Consider the following 17,320-nt stretch of genomic DNA (forward strand, 5'->3'; position numbering starts at 1 on the left):
AAAACTATCTTTAAAAGTACGTTTTGGTCCCTGAACTTTTTCCATATTTCCCGTTTGGTCCCTGAATTGCAATTCATCGTTACTCGTTACTCGTTCTGTTTGTCTCTCGGCGATAGTAATAATAGAAAAAACGCAGTTCAAAAAAAGCGAAAAAGGGGTGCAACACGAGGACTTCCCAGGAGGTCACCCATCCTAGTACTGCTCTCGCCCAAGCACGTTTAACTTCGGAGTTCTGATGGGATCCGGTGCATTAGTGCTGGTATGATCGCACCCGTCATACCTTGCACGATCATCGCATATATCCGCTGCCTTGCAACTCATTCAACCAAAATAAAAACTATCTTTAAAAGTACGTTTTGGTCCCTGAACTTTTTCCATATTTCCCGTTTGGTCCCTGAATTGCAATTCATCGTTACTCGTTACTCGTTACTCGTTCTGTTTGTCTCTCGGCGATAGTAATAATAGAAAAAACGCAGTTCAAAAAAAGCGAAAAAGGGGTGCAACACGAGGACTTCCCAGGAGGTCACCGATCCTAGTACTGCTCTCGCCCAAGCACGTTTAACTTCGGAGTTCTGATGGGATCCGGTGCATTAGTGCTGGTATGATCGCACCCGTCATACCTTGCACGATCATCGCATATATCCGCTGCCTTGCAACTCATTCAACCAAAATAAAAACTATCTTTAAAAGTACGTTTTGGTCCCTGAACGTTTTCCATATTTCCCGTTTGGTCCCTGAATTGCAATTCATCGTTACTCGTTACTCGTTCTGTTTGTCTCTCGGCGATAGTAATAATAGAAAAAACGCAGTTCAAAAAAAGCGAAAAAGGGGTGCAACACGAGGACTTCCCAGGAGGTCACCCATCCTAGTACTGCTCTCGCCCAAGCACGTTTAACTTCGGAGTTCTGATGGGATCCGGTGCATTAGTGCTGGTATGATCGCACCCGTCATACCTTGCACGATCATCGCATATATCCGCTGCCTTGCAACTCATTCAACCAAAATAAAAACTATCTTTAAAAGTACGTTTTGGTCCCTGAACTTTTTCCATATTTCCCGTTTGGTCCCTGAATTGCAATTCATCGTTACTCGTTACTCGTTACTCGTTCTGTTTGTCTCTCGGGGATAGTAATAATAGAAAAAACGCAGTTCAAAAAAAGCGAAAAAGGGGTGCAACACGAGGACTTCCCAGGAGGTCACCCATCCTAGTACTGCTCTCGCCCAAGCACGTTTATCTTCGGAGTTCTGATGGGATCCGGTGCATTAGTGCTGGTATGATCGCACCCGTCATACCTTGCACGATCATCGCATATATCCGCTGCCTTGCAACTCATTCAACCAAAATAAAAACTATCTTTAAAAGTACGTTTTGGTCCCTGAACTTTTTCCATATTTCCCGTTTGGTCCCTGAATTGCAATTCATCGTTACTCGTTACTCGTTCTGTTTGTCTCTCGGCGATAGTAATAATAGAAAAAACGCAGTTCAAAAAAAGCGAAAAAGGGGTGCAACACGAGGACTTCCCAGGAGGTCACCCATCCTAGTACTGCTCTCGCCCAAGCACGTTTAACTTCGGAGTTCTGATGGGATCCGGTGCATTAGTGCTGGTATGATCGCACCCGTCATACCTTGCACGATCATCGCATATATCCGCTGCCTTGCAACTCATTCAACCAAAATAAAAACTATCTTTAAAAGTACGTTTTGGTCCCTGAACTTTTTCCATATTTCCCGTTTGTTCCCTGAATTGCAATTCATCGTTACTCGTTACTCGTTCTGTTTGTCTCTCGGCGATAGTAATAATAGAAAAAACGCAGTTCAAAAAAAGCGAAAAAGGGGTGCAACACGAGGACTTCCCAGGAGGTCACCCATCCTAGTACTGCTCTCGCCCAAGCACGTTTAACTTCGGAGTTCTGATGGGATCCGGTGCATTAGTGCTGGTATGATCGCACCCGTCATACCTTGCACGATCATCGCATATATCCGCTGCCTTGCAACTCATTCAACCAAAATAAAAACTATCTTTAAAAGTACGTTTTGGTCCCTGAACTTTTTCCATATTTCCCGTTTGGTCCCTGAATTGCAATTCATCGTTACTCGTTACTCGTTACTCGTTCTGTTTGTCTCTCGGCGATAGTAATAATAGAAAAAACGCAGTTCAAAAAAAGCGAAAAAGGGGTGCAACACGAGGACTTCCCAGGAGGTCACCGATCCTAGTACTGCTCTCGCCCAAGCACGTTTAACTTCGGAGTTCTGATGGGATCCGGTGCATTAGTGCTGGTATGATCGCACCCGTCATACCTTGCACGATCATCGCATATATCCGCTGCCTTGCAACTCATTCAACCAAAATAAAAACTATCTTTAAAAGTACGTTTTGGTCCCTGAACGTTTTCCATATTTCCCGTTTGGTCCCTGAATTGCAATTCATCGTTACTCGTTACTCGTTCTGTTTGTCTCTCGGCGATAGTAATAATAGAAAAAACGCAGTTCAAAAAAAGCGAAAAAGGGGTGCAACACGAGGACTTCCCAGGAGGTCACCCATCCTAGTACTGCTCTCGCCCAAGCACGTTTAACTTCGGAGTTCTGATGGGATCCGGTGCATTAGTGCTGGTATGATCGCACCCGTCATACCTTGCACGATCATCGCATATATCCGCTGCCTTGCAACTCATTCAACCAAAATAAAAACTATCTTTAAAAGTACGTTTTGGTCCCTGAACTTTTTCCATATTTCCCGTTTGGTCCCTGAATTGCAATTCATCGTTACTCGTTACTCGTTACTCGTTCTGTTTGTCTCTCGGCGATAGTAATAATAGAAAAAACGCAGTTCAAAAAAAGCGAAAAAGGGGTGCAACACGAGGACTTCCCAGGAGGTCACCGATCCTAGTACTGCTCTCGCCCAAGCACGTTTAACTTCGGAGTTCTGATGGGATCCGGTGCATTAGTGCTGGTATGATCGCACCCGTCATACCTTGCACGATCATCGCATATATCCGCTGCCTTGCAACTCATTCAACCAAAATAAAAACTATCTTTAAAAGTACGTTTTGGTCCCTGAACTTTTTCCATATTTCCCGTTTGGTCCCTGAATTGCAATTCATCGTTACTCGTTACTCGTTACTCGTTCTGTTTGTCTCTCGGCGATAGTAATAATAGAAAAAACGCAGTTCAAAAAAAGCGAAAAAGGGGTGCAACACGAGGACTTCCCAGGAGGTCACCCATCCTAGTACTGCTCTCGCCCAAGCACGTTTATCTTCGGAGTTCTGATGGGATCCGGTGCATTAGTGCTGGTATGATCGCACCGGTCATACCTTGCACGATCATCGCATATATCCGCTGCCTTGCAACTCATTCAACCAAAATAAAAACTATCTTTAAAAGTACGTTTTGGTCCCTGAACTTTTTCCATATTTCCCGTTTGGTCCCTGAATTGCAATTCATCGTTACTCGTTACTCGTTCTGTTTGTCTCTCGGCGATAGTAATAATAGAAAAAACGCAGTTCAAAAAAAGCGAAAAAGGGGTGCAACACGAGGACTTCCCAGGAGGTCACCCATCCTAGTACTGCTCTCGCCCAAGCACGTTTAACTTCGGAGTTCTGATGGGATCCGGTGCATTAGTGCTGGTATGATCGCACCCGTCATACCTTGCACGATCATCGCATATATCCGCTGCCTTGCAACTCATTCAACCAAAATAAAAACTATCTTTAAAAGTACGTTTTGGTCCCTGAACTTTTTCCATATTTCCCGTTTGGTCCCTGAATTGCAATTCATCGTTACTCGTTACTCGTTCTGTTTGTCTCTCGGCGATAGTAATAATAGAAAAAACGCAGTTCAAAAAAAGCGAAAAAGGGGTGCAACACGAGGACTTCCCAGGAGGTCACCCATCCTAGTACTGCTCTCGCCCAAGCACGTTTAACTTCGGAGTTCTGATGGGATCCGGTGCATTAGTGCTGGTATGATCGCACCCGTCATACCTTGCACGATCATCGCATATATCCGCTGCCTTGCAACTCATTCAACCAAAATAAAAACTATCTTTAAAAGTACGTTTTGGTCCCTGAACTTTTTCCATATTTCCCGTTTGGTCCCTGAATTGCAATTCATCGTTACTCGTTACTCGTTCTGTTTGTCTCTCGGCGATAGTAATAATAGAAAAAACGCAGTTCAAAAAAAGCGAAAAAGGGGTGCAACACGAGGACTTCCCAGGAGGTCACCCATCCTAGTACTGCTCTCGCCCAAGCACGTTTAACTTCGGAGTTCTGATGGGATCCGGTGCATTAGTGCTGGTATGATCGCACCCGTCATACCTTGCACGATCATCGCATATATCCGCTGCCTTGCAACTCATTCAACCAAAATAAAAACTATCTTTAAAAGTACGTTTTGGTCCCTGAACTTTTTCCATATTTCCCGTTTGGTCCCTGAATTGCAATTCATCGTTACTCGTTACTCGTTACTCGTTCTGTTTGTCTCTCGGCGATAGTAATAATAGAAAAAACGCAGTTCAAAAAAAGCGAAAAAGGGGTGCAACACGAGGACTTCCCAGGAGGTCACCGATCCTAGTACTGCTCTCGCCCAAGCACGTTTAACTTCGGAGTTCTGATGGGATCCGGTGCATTAGTGCTGGTATGATCGCACCCGTCATACCTTGCACGATCATCGCATATATCCGCTGCCTTGCAACTCATTCAACCAAAATAAAAACTATCTTTAAAAGTACGTTTTGGTCCCTGAACTTTTTCCATATTTCCCGTTTGGTCCCTGAATTGCAATTCATCGTTACTCGTTACTCGTTACTCGTTCTGTTTGTCTCTCGGCGATAGTAATAATAGAAAAAACGCAGTTCAAAAAAAGCGAAAAAGGGGTGCAACACGAGGACTTCCCAGGAGGTCACCGATCCTAGTACTGCTCTCGCCCAAGCACGTTTAACTTCGGAGTTCTGATGGGATCCGGTGCATTAGTGCTGGTATGATCGCACCCGTCATACCTTGCACGATCATCGCATATATCCGCTGCCTTGCAACTCATTCAACCAAAATAAAAACTATCTTTAAAAGTACGTTTTGGTCCCTGAACTTTTTCCATATTTCCCGTTTGGTCCCTGAATTGCAATTCATCGTTACTCGTTACTCGTTCTGTTTGTCTCTCGGCGATAGTAATAATAGAAAAAACGCAGTTCAAAAAAAGCGAAAAGGGGTGCAACACGAGGACTTCCCAGGAGGTCACCCATCCTAGTACTGCTCTCACCCAAGCACGTTTAACTTCGGAGTTCTGATGGGATCCTGTGCATTAGTGCTGGTATGATCGCACCGGTCATACCTTGCACGATCATCGCATATATCCGCTGCCTTGCAACTCATTCAACCAAAATAAAAACTATCTTTAAAAGTACGTTTTGGTCCCTGAACTTTTTCCATATTTCCCGTTTGGTCCCTGAATTGCAATTCATCGTTACTCGTTACTCGTTCTGTTTGTCTCTCGGCGATAGTAATAATAGAAAAAACGCAGTTCAAAAAAAGCGAAAAAGGGGTGCAACACGAGGACTTCCCAGGAGGTCACCCATCCTAGTACTGCTCTCACCCAAGCACGTTTAACTTCGGAGTTCTGATGGGATCCTGTGCATTAGTGCTGGTATGATCGCACCGGTCATACCTTGCACGATCATCGCATATATCCGCTGCCTTGCAACTCATTCAACCAAAATAAAAACTATCTTTAAAAGTACGTTTTGGTCCCTGAATTGCAATTCATCGTTACTCGTTACTCGTTACTCGTTCTGTTTGTCTCTCGGCGATAGTAATAATAGAAAAAACGCAGTTCAAAAAAAGCGAAAAAGGGGTGCAACACGAGGACTTCCCAGGAGGTCACCCATCCTAGTACTGCTCTCGCCCAAGAACGTTTATCTTCGGAGTTCTGATGGGATCCGGTGCATTAGTGCTGGTATGATCGCACCCGTCATACCTTGCACGATCATCGCATATATCCGCTGCCTTGCAACTCATTCAACCAAAATAAAAACTATCTTTAAAAGTACGTTTTGGTCCCTGAACTTTTTCCATATTTCCCGTTTGGTCCCTAAATTGCAATTCATCGTTACTCGTTACTCGTTACTCGTTCTGTTTGTCTCTCGGCGATAGTAATAATAGAAAAAACGCAGTTCAAAAAAAGCGAAAAAGGGGTGCAACACGAGGACTTCCCAGGAGGTCACCCATCCTAGTACTGCTCTCGCCCAAGCACGTTTAACTTCGGAGTTCTGATGGGATCCGGTGCATTAGTGCTGGTATGATCGCACCCGTCATACCTTGCACGATCATCGCATATATCCGCTGCCTTGCAACTCATTCAACCAAAATAAAAACTATCTTTAAAAGTACGTTTTGGTCCCTGAACTTTTTCCATATTTCCCGTTTGGTCCCTGAATTGCAATTCATCGTTACTCGTTACTCGTTACTCGTTCTGTTTGTCTCTCGGCGATAGTAATAATAGAAAAAACGCAGTTCAAAAAAAGCGAAAAAGGGGTGCAACACGAGGACTTCCCAGGAGGTCACCGATCCTAGTACTGCTCTCGCCCAAGCACGTTTAACTTCGGAGTTCTGATGGGATCCGGTGCATTAGTGCTGGTATGATCGCACCCGTCATACCTTGCACGATCATCGCATATATCCGCTGCCTTGCAACTCATTCAACCAAAATAAAAACTATCTTTAAAAGTACGTTTTGGTCCCTGAACTTTTTCCATATTTCCCGTTTGGTCCCTGAATTGCAATTCATCGTTACTCGTTACTCGTTCTGTTTGTCTCTCGGCGATAGTAATAATAGAAAAAACGCAGTTCAAAAAAAGCGAAAAAGGGGTGCAACACGAGGACTTCCCAGGAGGTCACCCATCCTAGTACTGCTCTCACCCAAGCACGTTTAACTTCGGAGTTCTGATGGGATCCTGTGCATTAGTGCTGGTATGATCGCACCGGTCATACCTTGCACGATCATCGCATATATCCGCTGCCTTGCAACTCATTCAACCAAAATAAAAACTATCTTTAAAAGTACGTTTTGGTCCCTGAACTTTTTCCATATTTCCCGTTTGGTCCCTGAATTGCAATTCATCGTTACTCGTTACTCGTTCTGTTTGTCTCTCGGCGATAGTAATAATAGAAAAAACGCAGTTCAAAAAAAGCGAAAAAGGGGTGCAACACGAGGACTTCCCAGGAGGTCACCGATCCTAGTACTGCTCTCGCCCAAGCACGTTTAACTTCGGAGTTCTGATGGGATCCGGTGCATTAGTGCTGGTATGATCGCACCCGTCATACCTTGCACGATCATCGCATATATCCGCTGCCTTGCAACTCATTCAACCAAAATAAAAACTATCTTTAAAAGTACGTTTTGGTCCCTGAACGTTTTCCATATTTCCCGTTTGGTCCCTGAATTGCAATTCATCGTTACTCGTTACTCGTTCTGTTTGTCTCTCGGCGATAGTAATAATAGAAAAAACGCAGTTCAAAAAAAGCGAAAAAGGGGTGCAACACGAGGACTTCCCAGGAGGTCACCCATCCTAGTACTGCTCTCGCCCAAGCACGTTTAACTTCGGAGTTCTGATGGGATCCGGTGCATTAGTGCTGGTATGATCGCACCCGTCATACCTTGCACGATCATCGCATATATCCGCTGCCTTGCAACTCATTCAACCAAAATAAAAACTATCTTTAAAAGTACGTTTTGGTCCCTGAACTTTTTCCATATTTCCCGTTTGGTCCCTGAATTGCAATTCATCGTTACTCGTTACTCGTTCTGTTTGTCTCTCGGCGATAGTAATAATAGAAAAAACGCAGTTCAAAAAAAGCGAAAAAGGGGTGCAACACGAGGACTTCCCAGGAGGTCACCGATCCTAGTACTGCTCTCGCCCAAGCACGTTTAACTTCGGAGTTCTGATGGGATCCGGTGCATTAGTGCTGGTATGATCGCACCCGTCATACCTTGCACGATCATCGCATATATCCGCTGCCTTGCAACTCATTCAACCAAAATAAAAACTATCTTTAAAAGTACGTTTTGGTCCCTGAACTTTTTCCATATTTCCCGTTTGGTCCCTGAATTGCAATTCATCGTTACTCGTTACTCGTTCTGTTTGTCTCTCGGCGATAGTAATAATAGAAAAAACGCAGTTCAAAAAAAGCGAAAAAGGGGTGCAACACGAGGACTTCCCAGGAGGTCACCCATCCTAGTACTGCTCTCGCCCAAGCACGTTTAACTTCGGAGTTCTGATGGGATCCGGTGCATTAGTGCTGGTATGATCGCACCCGTCATACCTTGCACGATCATCGCATATATCCGCTGCCTTGCAACTCATTCAACCAAAATAAAAACTATCTTTAAAAGTACGTTTTGGTCCCTGAATTGCAATTCATCGTTACTCGTTACTCGTTACTCGTTCTGTTTGTCTCTCGGCGATAGTAATAATAGAAAAAACGCAGTTCAAAAAAAGCGAAAAAGGGGTGCAACACGAGGACTTCCCAGGAGGTCACCCATCCTAGTACTGCTCTCGCCCAAGCACGTTTATCTTCGGAGTTCTGATGGGATCCGGTGCATTAGTGCTGGTATGATCGCACCCGTTATACCTTGCACGATCATCGCATATATCCGCTGCCTTGCAACTCATTCAACCAAAATAAAAACTATCTTTAAAAGTACGTTTTGGTCCCTGAACTTTTTCCATATTTCCCGTTTGGTCCCTGAATTGCAATTCATCGTTACTCGTTACTCGTTCTGTTTGTCTCTCGGCGATAGTAATAATAGAAAAAACGCAGTTCAAAAAAAGCGAAAAAGGGGTGCAACACGAGGACTTCCCAGGAGGTCACCCATCCTAGTACTGCTCTCGCCCAAGCACGTTTAACTTCGGAGTTCTGATGGGATCCGGTGCATTAGTGCTGGTATGATCGCACCCGTCATACCTTGCACGATCATCGCATATATCCGCTGCCTTGCAACTCATTCAACCAAAATAAAAACTATCTTTAAAAGTACGTTTTGGTCCCTGAACTTTTTCCATATTTCCCGTTTGGTCCCTGAATTGCAATTCATCGTTACTCGTTACTCGTTCTGTTTGTCTCTCGGCGATAGTAATAATAGAAAAAACGCAGTTCAAAAAAAGCGAAAAAGGGGTGCAACACGAGGACTTCCCAGGAGGTCACCCATCCTAGTACTGCTCTCACCCAAGCACGTTTAACTTCGGAGTTCTGATTGGATCCTGTGCATTAGTGCTGGTATGATCGCACCGGTCATACCTTGCACGATCATCGCATATATCCGCTGCCTTGCAACTCATTCAACCAAAATAAAAACTATCTTTAAAAGTACGTTTTGGTCCCTGAACTTTTTCCATATTTCCCGTTTGGTCCCTGAATTGCAATTCATCGTTACTCGTTACTCGTTCTGTTTGTCTCTCGGCGATAGTAATAATAGAAAAAACGCAGTTCAAAAAAAGCGAAAAAGGGGTGCAACACGAGGACTTCCCAGGAGGTCACCGATCCTAGTACTGCTCTCGCCCAAGCACGTTTAACTTCGGAGTTCTGATGGGATCCGGTGCATTAGTGCTGGTATGATCGCACCCGTCATACCTTGCACGATCATCGCATATATCCGCTGCCTTGCAACTCATTCAACCAAAATAAAAACTATCTTTAAAAGTACGTTTTGGTCCCTGAACTTTTTCCATATTTCCCGTTTGGTCCCTGAATTGCAATTCATCGTTACTCGTTACTCGTTCTGTTTGTCTCTCGGCGATAGTAATAATAGAAAAAACGCAGTTCAAAAAAAGCGAAAAAGGGGTGCAACACGAGGACTTCCCAGGAGGTCACCCATCCTAGTACTGCTCTCACCCAAGCACGTTTAACTTCGGAATTCTGATGGGATCCTGTGCATTAGTGCTGGTATGATCGCACCGGTCATACCTTGCACGATCATCGCATATATCCGCTGCCTTGCAACTCATTCAACCAAAATAAAAACTATCTTTAAAAGTACGTTTTGGTCCCTGAACTTTTTCCATATTTCCCGTTTGGTCCCTGAATTGCAATTCATCGTTACTCGTTACTCGTTCTGTTTGTCTCTCGGCGATAGTAATAATAGAAAAAACGCAGTTCAAAAAAAGCGAAAAAGGGGTGCAACACGAGGACTTCCCAGGAGGTCACCGATCCTAGTACTGCTCTCGCCCAAGCACGTTTAACTTCGGAGTTCTGATGGGATCCGGTGCATTAGTGCTGGTATGATCGCACCCGTCATACCTTGCACGATCATCGCATATATCCGCTGCCTTGCAACTCATTCAACCAAAATAAAAACTATCTTTAAAAGTACGTTTTGGTCCCTGAACTTTTTCCATATTTCCCGTTTGGTCCCTGAATTGCAATTCATCGTTACTCGTTACTCGTTCTGTTTGTCTCTCGGCGATAGTAATAATAGAAAAAACGCAGTTCAAAAAAAGCGAAAAAGGGGTGCAACACGAGGACTTCCCAGGAGGTCACCCATCCTAGTACTGCTCTCGCCCAAGCACGTTTATCTTCAGAGTTCTGATGGGATCCGGTGCATTAGTGCTGGTATGATCGCACCCGTCATACCTTGCACGATCATCGCATATATCCGCTGCCTTGCAACTCATTCAACCAAAATAAAAACTATCTTTAAAAGTACGTTTTGGTCCCTGAACTTTTTCCATATTTCCCGTTTGGTCCCTGAATTGCAATTCATCGTTACTCGTTACTCGTTCTGTTTGTCTCTCGGCGATAGTAATAATAGAAAAAACGCAGTTCAAAAAAAGCGAAAAAGGGGTGCAACACGAGGACTTCCCAGGAGGTCACCCATCCTAGTACTGCTCTCGCCCAAGCACGTTTAACTTCGGAGTTCTGATGGGATCCGGTGCATTAGTGCTGGTATGATCGCACCCGTCATACCTTGCACGATCATCGCATATATCCGCTGCCTTGCAACTCATTCAACCAAAATAAAAACTATCTTTAAAAGTACGTTTTGGTCCCTGAATTGCAATTCATCGTTACTCGTTACTCGTTACTCGTTCTGTTTGTCTCTCGGCGATAGTAATAATAGAAAAAACGCAGTTCAAAAAAAGCGAAAAAGGGGTGCAACACGAGGACTTCCCAGGAGGTCACCCATCCTAGTACTGCTCTCGCCCAAGCACGTTTATCTTCGGAGTTCTGATGGGATCCGGTGCATTAGTGCTGGTATGATCGCACCCGTCATACCTTGCACGATCATCGCATATATCCGCTGCCTTGCAACTCATTCAACCAAAATAAAAACTATCTTTAAAAGTACGTTTTGGTCCCTGAACTTTTTCCATATTTCCCGTTTGGTCCCTGAATTGCAATTCATCGTTACTCGTTACTCGTTCTGTTTGTCTCTCGGCGATAGTAATAATAGAAAAAACGCAGTTCAAAAAAAGCGAAAAAGGGGTGCAACACGAGGACTTCCCAGGAGGTCACCCATCCTAGTACTGCTCTCGCCCAAGCACGTTTAACTTCGGAGTTCTGATGGGATCCGGTGCATTAGTGCTGGTATGATCGCACCCGTCATACCTTGCACGATCATCGCATATATCCGCTGCCTTGCAACTCATTCAACCAAAATAAAAACTATCTTTAAAAGTACGTTTTGGTCCCTGAACTTTTTCCATATTTCCCGTTTGGTCCCTGAATTGCAATTCATCGTTACTCGTTACTCGTTCTGTTTGTCTCTCGGCGATAGTAATAATAGAAAAAACGCAGTTCAAAAAAAGCGAAAAAGGGGTGCAACACGAGGACTTCCCAGGAGGTCACCGATCCTAGTACTGCTCTCGCCCAAGCACGTTTAACTTCGGAGTTCTGATGGGATCCGGTGCATTAGTGCTGGTATGATCGCACCCGTCATACCTTGCACGATCATCGCATATATCCGCTGCCTTGCAACTCATTCAACCAAAATAAAAACTATCTTTAAAAGTACGTTTTGGTCCCTGAACTTTTTCCATATTTCCCGTTTGGTCCCTGAATTGCAATTCATCGTTACTCGTTACTCGTTCTGTTTGTCTCTCGGCGATAGTAATAATAGAAAAAACGCAGTTCAAAAAAAGCGAAAAAGGGGTGCAACACGAGGACTTCCCAGGAGGTCACCCATCCTAGTACTGCTCTCGCCCAAGCACGTTTATCTTCAGAGTTCTGATGGGATCCGGTGCATTAGTGCTGGTATGATCGCACCCGTCATACCTTGCACGATCATCGCATATATCCGCTGCCTTGCAACTCATTCAACCAAAATAAAAACTATCTTTAAAAGTACGTTTTGGTCCCTGAACTTTTTCCATATTTCCCGTTTGGTCCCTGAATTGCAATTCATCGTTACTCGTTACTCGTTCTGTTTGTCTCTCGGCGATAGTAATAATAGAAAAAACGCAGTTCAAAAAAAGCGAAAAAGGGGTGCAACACGAGGACTTCCCAGGAGGTCACCCATCCTAGTACTGCTCTCGCCCAAGCACGTTTATCTTCAGAGTTCTGATGGGATCCGGTGCATTAGTGCTGGTATGATCGCACCCGTCATACCTTGCACGATCATCGCATATATCCGCTGCCTTGCAACTCATTCAACCAAAATAAAAACTATCTTTAAAAGTACGTTTTGGTCCCTGAACTTTTTCCATATTTCCCGTTTGGTCCCTGAATTGCAATTCATCGTTACTCGTTACTCGTTCTGTTTGTCTCTCGGCGATAGTAATAATAGAAAAAACGCAGTTCAAAAAAAGCGAAAAAGGGGTGCAACACGAGGACTTCCCAGGAGGTCACCCATCCTAGTACTGCTCTCGCCCAAGCACGTTTAACTTCGGAGTTCTGATGGGATCCGGTGCATTAGTGCTGGTATGATCGCACCCGTCATACCTTGCACGATCATCGCATATATCCGCTGCCTTGCAACTCATTCAACCAAAATAAAAACTATCTTTAAAAGTACGTTTTGGTCCCTGAATTGCAATTCATCGTTACTCGTTACTCGTTACTCGTTCTGTTTGTCTCTCGGCGATAGTAATAATAGAAAAAACGCAGTTCAAAAAAAGCGAAAAAGGGGTGCAACACGAGGACTTCCCAGGAGGTCACCCATCCTAGTACTGCTCTCGCCCAAGCACGTTTATCTTCGGAGTTCTGATGGGATCCGGTGCATTAGTGCTGGTATGATCGCACCCGTCATACCTTGCACGATCATCGCATATATCCGCTGCCTTGCAACTCATTCAACCAAAATAAAAACTATCTTTAAAAGTACGTTTTGGTCCCTGAACTTTTTCCATATTTCCCGTTTGGTCCCTGAATTGCAATTCATCGTTACTCGTTACTCGTTCTGTTTGTCTCTCGGCGATAGTAATAATAGAAAAAACGCAGTTCAAAAAAAGCGAAAAAGGGGTGCAACACGAGGACTTCCCAGGAGGTCACCCATCCTAGTACTGCTCTCGCCCAAGCACGTTTAACTTCGGAGTTCTGATGGGATCCGGTGCATTAGTGCTGGTATGATCGCACCCGTCATACCTTGCACGATCATCGCATATATCCGCTGCCTTGCAACTCATTCAACCAAAATAAAAACTATCTTTAAAAGTACGTTTTGGTCCCTGAACTTTTTCCATATTTCCCGTTTGGTCCCTGAATTGCAATTCATCGTTACTCGTTACTCGTTCTGTTTGTCTCTCGGCGATAGTAATAATAGAAAAAACGCAGTTCAAAAAAAGCGAAAAAGGGGTGCAACACGAGGACTTCCCAGGAGGTCACCGATCCTAGTACTGCTCTCGCCCAAGCACGTTTAACTTCGGAGTTCTGATGGGATCCGGTGCATTAGTGCTGGTATGATCGCACCCGTCATACCTTGCACGATCATCGCATATATCCGCTGCCTTGCAACTCATTCAACCAAAATAAAAACTATCTTTAAAAGTACGTTTTGGTCCCTGAACTTTTTCCATATTTCCCGTTTGGTCCCTGAATTGCAATTCATCGTTACTCGTTACTCGTTCTGTTTGTCTCTCGGCGATAGTAATAATAGAAAAAACGCAGTTCAAAAAAAGCAAAAAAGGGGTGCAACACGAGGACTTCCCAGGAGGTCACCCATCCTAGTACTGCTCTCGCCCAAGCACGTTTAACTTCGGAGTTCTGATGGGATCCGGTGCATTAGTGCTGGTATGATCGCACCCGTCATACCTTGCACGATCATCGCATATATCCGCTGCCTTGCAACTCATTCAACCAAAATAAAAACTATCTTTAAAAGTACGTTTTGGTCCCTGAACTTTTTCCATATTTCCCGTTTGGTCCCTGAATTGCAATTCATCGTTACTCGTTACTCGTTACTCGTTCTGTTTGTCTCTCGGCGATAGTAATAATAGAAAAAACGCAGTTCAAAAAAAGCGAAAAAGGGGTGCAACACGAGGACTTCCCAGGAGGTCACCCATCCTAGTACTGCTCTCGCCCAAGCACGTTTAACTTCGGAGTTCTGATGGGATCCGGTGCATTAGTGCTGGTATGATCGCACCCGTCATACCTTGCACGATCATCGCATATATCCGCTGCCTTGCAACTCATTCAACCAAAATAAAAACTATCTTTAAAAGTACGTTTTGGTCCCTGAATTGCAATTCATCGTTACTCGTTACTCGTTACTCGTTCTGTTTGTCTCTCGGCGATAGTAATAATAGAAAAAACGCAGTTCAAAAAAAGCGAAAAAGGGGTGCAACACGAGGACTTCCCAGGAGGTCACCCATCCTAGTACTGCTCTCGCCCAAGCACGTTTATCTTCGGAGTTCTGATGGGATCCGGTGCATTAGTGCTGGTATGATCGCACCCGTCATACCTTGCACGATCATCGCATATATCCGCTGCCTTGCAACTCATTCAACCAAAATAAAAACTATCTTTAAAAGTACGTTTTGGTCCCTGAACTTTTTCCATATTTCCCGTTTGGTCCCTGAATTGCAATTCATCGTTACTCGTTACTCGTTCTGTTTGTCTCTCGGCGATAGTAATAATAGAAAAAACGCAGTTCAAAAAAAGCGAAAAAGGGGTGCAACACGAGGACTTCCCAGGAGGTCACCCATCCTAGTACTGCTCTCGCCCAAGCACGTTTAACTTCGGAGTTCTGATGGGATCCAGTGCATTAGTGCTGGTATGATCGCACCCGTCATACCTTGCACGATCATCGCATATATCCGCTGCCTTGCAACTCATTCAACCAAAATAAAAACTATCTTTAAAAGTACGTTTTGGTCCCTGAACTTTTTCCATATTTCCCGTTTGGTCCCTGAATTGCAATTCATCGTTACTCGTTACTCGTTCTGTTTGTCTCTCGGCGATAGTAATAATAGAAAAAACGCAGTTCAAAAAAAGCGAAAAAGGGGTGCAACACGAGGACTTCCCAGGAGGTCACCGATCCTAGTACTGCTCTCGCCCAAGCACGTTTAACTTCGGAGTTCTGATGGGATCCGGTGCATTAGTGCTGGTATGATCGCACCCGTCATACCTTGCACGATCATCGCATATATCCGCTGCCTTGCAACTCATTCAACCAAAATAAAAACTATCTTTAAAAGTACGTTTTGGTCCCTGAACTTTTTCCATATTTCCCGTTTGGTCCCTGAATTGCAATTCATCGTTACTCGTTACTCGTTCTGTTTGTCTCTCGGCGATAGTAATAATAGAAAAAACGCAGTTCAAAAAAAGCGAAAAAGGGGTGCAACACGAGGACTTCCCAGGAGGTCACCCATCCTAGTACTGCTCTCGCCCAAGCACGTTTATCTTCAGAGTTCTGATGGGATCCGGTGCATTAGTGCTGGTATGATCGCACCCGTCATACCTTGCACGATCATCGCATATATCCGCTGCCTTGCAACTCATTCAACCAAAATAAAAACTATCTTTAAAAGTACGTTTTGGTCCCTGAACTTTTTCCATATTTCCCGTTTGGTCCCTGAATTGCAATTCATCGTTACTCGTTACTCGTTCTGTTTGTCTCTCGGCGATAGTAATAATAGAAAAAACGCAGTTCAAAAAAAGCGAAAAAGGGGTGCAACACGAGGACTTCCCAGGAGGTCACCCATCCTAGTACTGCTCTCGCCCAAGCACGTTTAACTTCGGAGTTCTGATGGGATCCGGTGCATTAGTGCTGGTATGATCGCACCCGTCATACCTTGCACGATCATCGCATATATCCGCTGCCTTGCAACTCATTCAACCAAAATAAAAACTATCTTTAAAAGTACGTTTTGGTCCCTGAATTGCAATTCATCGTTACTCGTTACTCGTTACTCGTTCTGTTTGTCTCTCGGCGATAGTAATAATAGAAAAAACGCAGTTCAAAAAAAGCGAAAAAGGGGTGCAACACGAGGACTTCCCAGGAGGTCACCCATCCTAGTACTGCTCTCGCCCAAGCACGTTTATCTTCTGAGTTCTGATGGGATCCGGTGCATTAGTGCTGGTATGATCGCACCCGTCATACCTTGCACGATCATCGCATATATCCGCTGCCTTGCAACTCATTCAACCAAAATAAAAACTATCTTTAAAAGTACGTTTTGGTCCCTGAACTTTTTCCATATTTCCCGTTTGGTCCCTGAATTGCAATTCATCGTTACTCGTTACTCGTTCTGTTTGTCTCTCGGCGATAGTAATAATAGAAAAAACGCAGTTCAAAAAAAGCGAAAAAGGGGTGCAACACGAGGACTTCCCAGGAGGTCACCCATCCTAGTACTGCTCTCGCCCAAGCACGTTTAACTTCGGAGTTCTGATGGGATCCGGTGCATTAGTGCTGGTATGATCGCACCCGTCATACCTTGCACGATCATCGCATATATCCGCTGCCTTGCAACTCATTCAACCAAAATAAAAACTATCTTTAAAAGTACGTTTTGGTCCCTGAACTTTTTCCATATTTCCCGTTTGGTCCCTGAATTGCAATTCATCGTTACTCGTTACTCGTTCTGTTTGTCTCTCGGCGATAGTAATAATAGAAAAAACGCAGTTCAAAAAAAGCGAAAAAGGGGTGCAACACGAGGACTTCCCAGGAGGTCACCGATCCTAGTACTGCTCTCGCCCAAGCACGTTTAACTTCGGAGTTCTGATGGGATCCGGTGCATTAGTGCTGGTATGATCGCACCCGTCATACCTTGCACGATCATCGCATATATCCGCTGCCTTGCAACTCATTCAACCAAAATAAAAACTATCTTTAAAAGTACGTTTTGGTCCCTGAACTTTTTCCATATTTCCCGTTTGGTCCCTGAATTGCAATTCATCG

The 17,320-nt window shown here is 44.3% G+C and overlaps 52 non-coding genes across 52 annotated transcripts; all 52 read right to left on the reverse strand.

Moving 5' to 3' along the window:
- Positions 1-154: 154 nt before the first annotated feature.
- Positions 155-273, reverse strand: LOC126658092 (5S ribosomal RNA). Its single transcript, XR_007633692.1, has one exon. It is a non-coding gene; the product is annotated as a 5S ribosomal RNA (ribosomal RNA).
- A 221-nt stretch (positions 274-494) lies between these two features.
- On the reverse strand, positions 495-613 carry LOC126658526 (5S ribosomal RNA). The gene has a single exon (XR_007634110.1). It is a non-coding gene; the product is annotated as a 5S ribosomal RNA (ribosomal RNA).
- Positions 614-827: 214 nt separating this feature from the next.
- On the reverse strand, positions 828-946 carry LOC126658104 (5S ribosomal RNA). Its single transcript, XR_007633703.1, has one exon. It is a non-coding gene; the product is annotated as a 5S ribosomal RNA (ribosomal RNA).
- Positions 947-1,167: 221 nt separating this feature from the next.
- On the reverse strand, positions 1,168-1,286 carry LOC126658082 (5S ribosomal RNA). Its single transcript, XR_007633682.1, has one exon. It is a non-coding gene; the product is annotated as a 5S ribosomal RNA (ribosomal RNA).
- Positions 1,287-1,500: 214 nt separating this feature from the next.
- Positions 1,501-1,619, reverse strand: LOC126658116 (5S ribosomal RNA). The gene has a single exon (XR_007633715.1). It is a non-coding gene; the product is annotated as a 5S ribosomal RNA (ribosomal RNA).
- A 214-nt stretch (positions 1,620-1,833) lies between these two features.
- LOC126658128 (5S ribosomal RNA) lies at positions 1,834-1,952 on the reverse strand. Its single transcript, XR_007633727.1, has one exon. It is a non-coding gene; the product is annotated as a 5S ribosomal RNA (ribosomal RNA).
- A 221-nt stretch (positions 1,953-2,173) lies between these two features.
- On the reverse strand, positions 2,174-2,292 carry LOC126658527 (5S ribosomal RNA). The gene has a single exon (XR_007634111.1). It is a non-coding gene; the product is annotated as a 5S ribosomal RNA (ribosomal RNA).
- Positions 2,293-2,506: 214 nt separating this feature from the next.
- Positions 2,507-2,625, reverse strand: LOC126658140 (5S ribosomal RNA). Its single transcript, XR_007633738.1, has one exon. It is a non-coding gene; the product is annotated as a 5S ribosomal RNA (ribosomal RNA).
- A 221-nt stretch (positions 2,626-2,846) lies between these two features.
- On the reverse strand, positions 2,847-2,965 carry LOC126658528 (5S ribosomal RNA). The gene has a single exon (XR_007634112.1). It is a non-coding gene; the product is annotated as a 5S ribosomal RNA (ribosomal RNA).
- Positions 2,966-3,186: 221 nt separating this feature from the next.
- LOC126658549 (5S ribosomal RNA) lies at positions 3,187-3,305 on the reverse strand. Its single transcript, XR_007634132.1, has one exon. It is a non-coding gene; the product is annotated as a 5S ribosomal RNA (ribosomal RNA).
- A 214-nt stretch (positions 3,306-3,519) lies between these two features.
- LOC126658151 (5S ribosomal RNA) lies at positions 3,520-3,638 on the reverse strand. Its single transcript, XR_007633749.1, has one exon. It is a non-coding gene; the product is annotated as a 5S ribosomal RNA (ribosomal RNA).
- A 214-nt stretch (positions 3,639-3,852) lies between these two features.
- LOC126658162 (5S ribosomal RNA) lies at positions 3,853-3,971 on the reverse strand. The gene has a single exon (XR_007633760.1). It is a non-coding gene; the product is annotated as a 5S ribosomal RNA (ribosomal RNA).
- A 214-nt stretch (positions 3,972-4,185) lies between these two features.
- LOC126658173 (5S ribosomal RNA) lies at positions 4,186-4,304 on the reverse strand. The gene has a single exon (XR_007633771.1). It is a non-coding gene; the product is annotated as a 5S ribosomal RNA (ribosomal RNA).
- Positions 4,305-4,525: 221 nt separating this feature from the next.
- Positions 4,526-4,644, reverse strand: LOC126658530 (5S ribosomal RNA). Its single transcript, XR_007634113.1, has one exon. It is a non-coding gene; the product is annotated as a 5S ribosomal RNA (ribosomal RNA).
- Positions 4,645-4,865: 221 nt separating this feature from the next.
- On the reverse strand, positions 4,866-4,984 carry LOC126658531 (5S ribosomal RNA). The gene has a single exon (XR_007634114.1). It is a non-coding gene; the product is annotated as a 5S ribosomal RNA (ribosomal RNA).
- Positions 4,985-5,197: 213 nt separating this feature from the next.
- LOC126658790 (5S ribosomal RNA) lies at positions 5,198-5,316 on the reverse strand. Its single transcript, XR_007634363.1, has one exon. It is a non-coding gene; the product is annotated as a 5S ribosomal RNA (ribosomal RNA).
- A 214-nt stretch (positions 5,317-5,530) lies between these two features.
- Positions 5,531-5,649, reverse strand: LOC126658791 (5S ribosomal RNA). The gene has a single exon (XR_007634364.1). It is a non-coding gene; the product is annotated as a 5S ribosomal RNA (ribosomal RNA).
- A 190-nt stretch (positions 5,650-5,839) lies between these two features.
- On the reverse strand, positions 5,840-5,958 carry LOC126658570 (5S ribosomal RNA). Its single transcript, XR_007634152.1, has one exon. It is a non-coding gene; the product is annotated as a 5S ribosomal RNA (ribosomal RNA).
- A 221-nt stretch (positions 5,959-6,179) lies between these two features.
- LOC126658185 (5S ribosomal RNA) lies at positions 6,180-6,298 on the reverse strand. Its single transcript, XR_007633782.1, has one exon. It is a non-coding gene; the product is annotated as a 5S ribosomal RNA (ribosomal RNA).
- A 221-nt stretch (positions 6,299-6,519) lies between these two features.
- Positions 6,520-6,638, reverse strand: LOC126658533 (5S ribosomal RNA). The gene has a single exon (XR_007634116.1). It is a non-coding gene; the product is annotated as a 5S ribosomal RNA (ribosomal RNA).
- Positions 6,639-6,852: 214 nt separating this feature from the next.
- Positions 6,853-6,971, reverse strand: LOC126658792 (5S ribosomal RNA). The gene has a single exon (XR_007634365.1). It is a non-coding gene; the product is annotated as a 5S ribosomal RNA (ribosomal RNA).
- Positions 6,972-7,185: 214 nt separating this feature from the next.
- On the reverse strand, positions 7,186-7,304 carry LOC126658534 (5S ribosomal RNA). Its single transcript, XR_007634117.1, has one exon. It is a non-coding gene; the product is annotated as a 5S ribosomal RNA (ribosomal RNA).
- Positions 7,305-7,518: 214 nt separating this feature from the next.
- On the reverse strand, positions 7,519-7,637 carry LOC126658196 (5S ribosomal RNA). Its single transcript, XR_007633793.1, has one exon. It is a non-coding gene; the product is annotated as a 5S ribosomal RNA (ribosomal RNA).
- A 214-nt stretch (positions 7,638-7,851) lies between these two features.
- Positions 7,852-7,970, reverse strand: LOC126658535 (5S ribosomal RNA). Its single transcript, XR_007634118.1, has one exon. It is a non-coding gene; the product is annotated as a 5S ribosomal RNA (ribosomal RNA).
- A 214-nt stretch (positions 7,971-8,184) lies between these two features.
- Positions 8,185-8,303, reverse strand: LOC126658208 (5S ribosomal RNA). The gene has a single exon (XR_007633804.1). It is a non-coding gene; the product is annotated as a 5S ribosomal RNA (ribosomal RNA).
- A 190-nt stretch (positions 8,304-8,493) lies between these two features.
- Positions 8,494-8,612, reverse strand: LOC126658083 (5S ribosomal RNA). The gene has a single exon (XR_007633683.1). It is a non-coding gene; the product is annotated as a 5S ribosomal RNA (ribosomal RNA).
- Positions 8,613-8,826: 214 nt separating this feature from the next.
- LOC126658220 (5S ribosomal RNA) lies at positions 8,827-8,945 on the reverse strand. The gene has a single exon (XR_007633815.1). It is a non-coding gene; the product is annotated as a 5S ribosomal RNA (ribosomal RNA).
- A 214-nt stretch (positions 8,946-9,159) lies between these two features.
- Positions 9,160-9,278, reverse strand: LOC126658856 (5S ribosomal RNA). Its single transcript, XR_007634428.1, has one exon. It is a non-coding gene; the product is annotated as a 5S ribosomal RNA (ribosomal RNA).
- A 214-nt stretch (positions 9,279-9,492) lies between these two features.
- LOC126658536 (5S ribosomal RNA) lies at positions 9,493-9,611 on the reverse strand. The gene has a single exon (XR_007634119.1). It is a non-coding gene; the product is annotated as a 5S ribosomal RNA (ribosomal RNA).
- Positions 9,612-9,825: 214 nt separating this feature from the next.
- LOC126658844 (5S ribosomal RNA) lies at positions 9,826-9,944 on the reverse strand. Its single transcript, XR_007634416.1, has one exon. It is a non-coding gene; the product is annotated as a 5S ribosomal RNA (ribosomal RNA).
- Positions 9,945-10,158: 214 nt separating this feature from the next.
- LOC126658537 (5S ribosomal RNA) lies at positions 10,159-10,277 on the reverse strand. The gene has a single exon (XR_007634120.1). It is a non-coding gene; the product is annotated as a 5S ribosomal RNA (ribosomal RNA).
- Positions 10,278-10,491: 214 nt separating this feature from the next.
- On the reverse strand, positions 10,492-10,610 carry LOC126658449 (5S ribosomal RNA). Its single transcript, XR_007634036.1, has one exon. It is a non-coding gene; the product is annotated as a 5S ribosomal RNA (ribosomal RNA).
- A 214-nt stretch (positions 10,611-10,824) lies between these two features.
- Positions 10,825-10,943, reverse strand: LOC126658232 (5S ribosomal RNA). The gene has a single exon (XR_007633827.1). It is a non-coding gene; the product is annotated as a 5S ribosomal RNA (ribosomal RNA).
- A 190-nt stretch (positions 10,944-11,133) lies between these two features.
- Positions 11,134-11,252, reverse strand: LOC126658084 (5S ribosomal RNA). Its single transcript, XR_007633684.1, has one exon. It is a non-coding gene; the product is annotated as a 5S ribosomal RNA (ribosomal RNA).
- A 214-nt stretch (positions 11,253-11,466) lies between these two features.
- On the reverse strand, positions 11,467-11,585 carry LOC126658245 (5S ribosomal RNA). Its single transcript, XR_007633838.1, has one exon. It is a non-coding gene; the product is annotated as a 5S ribosomal RNA (ribosomal RNA).
- Positions 11,586-11,799: 214 nt separating this feature from the next.
- On the reverse strand, positions 11,800-11,918 carry LOC126658538 (5S ribosomal RNA). Its single transcript, XR_007634121.1, has one exon. It is a non-coding gene; the product is annotated as a 5S ribosomal RNA (ribosomal RNA).
- A 214-nt stretch (positions 11,919-12,132) lies between these two features.
- On the reverse strand, positions 12,133-12,251 carry LOC126658452 (5S ribosomal RNA). Its single transcript, XR_007634038.1, has one exon. It is a non-coding gene; the product is annotated as a 5S ribosomal RNA (ribosomal RNA).
- A 214-nt stretch (positions 12,252-12,465) lies between these two features.
- Positions 12,466-12,584, reverse strand: LOC126658453 (5S ribosomal RNA). The gene has a single exon (XR_007634039.1). It is a non-coding gene; the product is annotated as a 5S ribosomal RNA (ribosomal RNA).
- Positions 12,585-12,798: 214 nt separating this feature from the next.
- LOC126658257 (5S ribosomal RNA) lies at positions 12,799-12,917 on the reverse strand. Its single transcript, XR_007633849.1, has one exon. It is a non-coding gene; the product is annotated as a 5S ribosomal RNA (ribosomal RNA).
- A 190-nt stretch (positions 12,918-13,107) lies between these two features.
- On the reverse strand, positions 13,108-13,226 carry LOC126658085 (5S ribosomal RNA). Its single transcript, XR_007633685.1, has one exon. It is a non-coding gene; the product is annotated as a 5S ribosomal RNA (ribosomal RNA).
- A 214-nt stretch (positions 13,227-13,440) lies between these two features.
- LOC126658269 (5S ribosomal RNA) lies at positions 13,441-13,559 on the reverse strand. Its single transcript, XR_007633860.1, has one exon. It is a non-coding gene; the product is annotated as a 5S ribosomal RNA (ribosomal RNA).
- Positions 13,560-13,773: 214 nt separating this feature from the next.
- LOC126658539 (5S ribosomal RNA) lies at positions 13,774-13,892 on the reverse strand. The gene has a single exon (XR_007634122.1). It is a non-coding gene; the product is annotated as a 5S ribosomal RNA (ribosomal RNA).
- Positions 13,893-14,106: 214 nt separating this feature from the next.
- LOC126658280 (5S ribosomal RNA) lies at positions 14,107-14,225 on the reverse strand. The gene has a single exon (XR_007633871.1). It is a non-coding gene; the product is annotated as a 5S ribosomal RNA (ribosomal RNA).
- A 221-nt stretch (positions 14,226-14,446) lies between these two features.
- On the reverse strand, positions 14,447-14,565 carry LOC126658291 (5S ribosomal RNA). The gene has a single exon (XR_007633882.1). It is a non-coding gene; the product is annotated as a 5S ribosomal RNA (ribosomal RNA).
- A 190-nt stretch (positions 14,566-14,755) lies between these two features.
- LOC126658086 (5S ribosomal RNA) lies at positions 14,756-14,874 on the reverse strand. Its single transcript, XR_007633686.1, has one exon. It is a non-coding gene; the product is annotated as a 5S ribosomal RNA (ribosomal RNA).
- A 214-nt stretch (positions 14,875-15,088) lies between these two features.
- On the reverse strand, positions 15,089-15,207 carry LOC126657820 (5S ribosomal RNA). Its single transcript, XR_007633432.1, has one exon. It is a non-coding gene; the product is annotated as a 5S ribosomal RNA (ribosomal RNA).
- A 214-nt stretch (positions 15,208-15,421) lies between these two features.
- On the reverse strand, positions 15,422-15,540 carry LOC126658540 (5S ribosomal RNA). The gene has a single exon (XR_007634123.1). It is a non-coding gene; the product is annotated as a 5S ribosomal RNA (ribosomal RNA).
- A 214-nt stretch (positions 15,541-15,754) lies between these two features.
- Positions 15,755-15,873, reverse strand: LOC126658454 (5S ribosomal RNA). Its single transcript, XR_007634040.1, has one exon. It is a non-coding gene; the product is annotated as a 5S ribosomal RNA (ribosomal RNA).
- Positions 15,874-16,087: 214 nt separating this feature from the next.
- Positions 16,088-16,206, reverse strand: LOC126658303 (5S ribosomal RNA). The gene has a single exon (XR_007633893.1). It is a non-coding gene; the product is annotated as a 5S ribosomal RNA (ribosomal RNA).
- Positions 16,207-16,396: 190 nt separating this feature from the next.
- LOC126658608 (5S ribosomal RNA) lies at positions 16,397-16,515 on the reverse strand. The gene has a single exon (XR_007634189.1). It is a non-coding gene; the product is annotated as a 5S ribosomal RNA (ribosomal RNA).
- Positions 16,516-16,729: 214 nt separating this feature from the next.
- LOC126658315 (5S ribosomal RNA) lies at positions 16,730-16,848 on the reverse strand. Its single transcript, XR_007633904.1, has one exon. It is a non-coding gene; the product is annotated as a 5S ribosomal RNA (ribosomal RNA).
- Positions 16,849-17,062: 214 nt separating this feature from the next.
- Positions 17,063-17,181, reverse strand: LOC126658541 (5S ribosomal RNA). The gene has a single exon (XR_007634124.1). It is a non-coding gene; the product is annotated as a 5S ribosomal RNA (ribosomal RNA).
- Positions 17,182-17,320: the final 139 nt, after the last annotated feature.

Source organism: Mercurialis annua, linkage group LG7, assembly GCF_937616625.2.
Source record: "Mercurialis annua linkage group LG7, ddMerAnnu1.2, whole genome shotgun sequence".
In the NCBI taxonomy this organism is placed as follows: domain Eukaryota; kingdom Viridiplantae; phylum Streptophyta; class Magnoliopsida; order Malpighiales; family Euphorbiaceae; genus Mercurialis; species Mercurialis annua.